Source organism: Arvicola amphibius, unplaced genomic scaffold (genome assembly GCF_903992535.2).
Source record: "Arvicola amphibius unplaced genomic scaffold, mArvAmp1.2, whole genome shotgun sequence".
Taxonomy (NCBI): Eukaryota; Metazoa; Chordata; class Mammalia; order Rodentia; family Cricetidae; genus Arvicola; species Arvicola amphibius.
This window is the reverse complement of record NW_024582317.1, coordinates 161,194-164,646: the sequence shown is the minus strand read 5'-3', so window position 1 is coordinate 164,646 and position 3,453 is coordinate 161,194.

Sequence of the window (3,453 nt, the reverse complement as noted above, 5' to 3'; positions counted from 1 at the left end):
GTGCTATGAATTTTCTTCACAGCACTGCTTTCATAGTGTCCCATAGGTTTGGGTATGTTGTGCTTCATTTTTGTTGAATTATAGAAAGTGTTTAATTCCTTTCTTCCTTATCTCCTTCCTCTCTCTCTCTCTCTCTTTCTTCTTTGACCCACTGTGATTCAACTGAGCACTGTTCATTTTCCAAGAGTTTGTAGACTTTCTGCAATTGGTGTTATTGAATTCTAACTTTAAAACATGGTGATTTGATAAGACTCAGGTGATTTCAATTTTTTGTGTCTGTTGAGATTTGCTTTGTTACCACATATGGGGTCAATTTTAGAGAAGGTCTATGAGGTGCTGAGAAAAACCTTTTTTGGATGGAATATTCTGTAGATGTCTGATGTTTCCATGATATATTAATTCTAGCCATCTTGCTTTTTTTAAAAAAATATTTCTTGTAACCACCTTCCATCTGCCTTCCTGATGACCTTTCCCAAGCTTCTGGTCACCATAACTATGTCCCCAACTGCTAAGGGAACTTTTTTGAGTACAAGTGAACTCATGTGAATTTTGTCTCTTCATGCCTGACATTTTACTTTATGGTATCCATTAGGCTCAAATACACTGTTGAACGTTGTAGGCTTTCATCTTCTACAAGATGTTACAGTATTACTTTTTGTTCCTTATTCTGTAAAATTGGGAATGGTGTCTACCATTTATTTTCTGATTCTAAAAACATGAGTCTTTTTCTTCTAAAGATTTGCAACCTGATCATGGTTTTCAAAAGAATCCTGTGGTCTTATTGATTTCTTCATTATTTTTTCTGTGTTATATTGTTGGTTTCTGCTCCTATCTTCTTCCTTGCTATTGTAGACCAGTGCAAGGCAGGTTCAGCCAGGAATAGAGGTATTTTACTTGGCCCTGCCTTGCTTTTACACAGCAAGAAATTAAAGATACCTCAGGAATTCCCTATATCTAAATTTTAGATCACCCCCAGCTCCAACTATATTTCCTGGAATTACCATGAAGTTATTTCCTACGTCCACTTTCATATGTTATGGGAAGAGACTCAAGTTCCTTCTGCAGTCTCTGATCCATTCTGCACCTCCCAGTGCTCACACCTCACAAATCTTCTTATGGTCTGATGAGCTTGAGGAACTCCAAGTACATAAATCGAAGTTTTAATTTTAAGGTTCATCTGCTCATATTCCTCAGCAGCTACAATTCCAAACCCAGAGATTCAACTGGAATTCTAAGTCTTTTTTTGGGTACTCACCCTGGAAGAGTTATACTGCTATAGCAATTCATGCTGAATTCCAGGGACAACTTTCAAGAAGGTCAGTAGACTGTGATAATTGAACATTGCTTTTTGTGTTTATTATGAGCATACAAATGTCCTGTTTAGAAGCAAACTTTCACCTGTCTGCTATCAAAGTTTCTCATACCAATTGGGCTCATGTGACTTAAATTCCAGATTTGCATTCGACATAAGTTATCATCTTCAAGTCTGTTTTGGAGTCAGGCCCAAAGTTATACTGTGAACAATTTAAAATGTGATGGGAGAACACAGACAGTAGTATTGAATACCTTTAATCCCAGCATTCAGGAGGCAGAGGCAGGTGGATCTCTGTGACTTCATGGCCATCCTAGTCTGCAAGAGCTAGTTTCAGGAAAGGATCCAAAGCTACAGAGAAATCCTGTCTTGAAAAATGAAACAAAACAAAAAACTAACAAATGAAAAACAGGACATGAGAAGGCATGTCTAACCACTTAGGCAGATGGAGATTTACAAACCAAAACTATTTTGATATATTATCAATGATATAAAACAATATTTGATAATGTATGATGATCAGAAATTCAAAAAGAACCAAGTCAAAAATTTCTGGTGCTATCAATTTTTTATTTCTTCTGAGTCATCAAGCCTGAGAAAAAGATGAATTATTATACCAGCCTTTCCCACATCACTGTTATTAATGACATGTTCATGAGACTGAATAGAAGACTCAGCACCTGAACATTGAAGACTCATCCACAGGGCCTAACATTGAGATCCAGTACCCACAACTGTCTGTACCTCCAGTGGCAGGGGATTAGACACCGTCTTCTGGTCACCATGGGTACCTCGGATACCCTTGGTATATCCACTGGCCAAACTTCTACATCTAAATTTAGTTTCATTCTTTTCTAAGATATCAGGCAAACAAAAATACCTATTAAAATAAAGAGTTAAATACATAAACTGTCCTTTTAGCATTCGCTTATCTTTTGCCTTAGACTAGAATAATGTACCAGATTTTCAATGTCTGCAATGACAGGGAGTTCTGACCATGCAGATGTGGTGCTACAACTTGAACGTGGGTACCAGAGGATCAGTACTACTGAGACAACTCTCCAGTTCCCACATGTGTCATAAAGCTGAAGGTGAAGGAGTCCCAGGGTTCCTTCTGTCTCCTAGCACTTGAAGGATCTAAATGTCCTCTAGATGGTTGTCAAATGATTTCATGGACTGAATGTGAATGGAATTTCAACATTGCTTGTGGTTATTGTTATCACAGTTTTCAATATATGAGTAAAGATTAAAAAAAAAAATGTTGGTTGAGATCAGTCTGAGTCCAGCCAGATTTTATTAGTAAAAGTTACATAATCTGAGATAGGCTTTTTTTTTTTTTGGAATTTTTTGAGAAAGGATTCCTCCATACAGCCATGGATGCCAGGAATTTATTATGGGGAACTAGCTGGCCTCACTAAGATCAGGCCCACCCATAATCCTGTGTGCTGTAATTATAGCCATAGACCTCTGAGTCCAGTTGAAATATGTGCTTTTAAGGACTTCTCATTGAATCATAGAAATAAAATAATATATAAAAAGGAGCATCATTGTTTTGATGAATAGCAATGTTTCCTGAAATTCTATAATTTAAATGGCCAAATCATTTCATATGTTTTCAATAATTGGTTATTTTCTTTGTGTTGTTAATTCCATCCATTTAAAAATGTCTGAAGTGTGACTGTGTGAATACACCTGTGCCATGATGTGTATGTACCACTGACAGCAAAATTAACAGGGGTCTATGATCTACTCCCGCTTTGTGAGTTTTAATGATTAAACCTGTGGAGACATTTGACTACAAACGACCAAAATGGCACTTCTTTGGGTTTAAATATTATTCATGAATGAGCTGTTGGAGAAGTGTCTATGTGTCACTGCTGAAGTGAAGAAATGTGAGAAAATTTGTACAAGTATTGGACATAACCCAGAAATAGATTCCAGGTCATCAGACTTGGCAGCAGTGAACTTTAACTTTACTAAATGAGGCAATTTTTCTGATGTATAGTTTTGATGCTGAGAAAGTGTTACAAATAAATGTCTACTCCTCAAAATGAACAAATGTCACTGTTGTAATATTTCTTCACATTGACTTTGAGCACCAGTGAAATGGCTCAGTGGGAAAGCACTGTTGTGACCAAGAA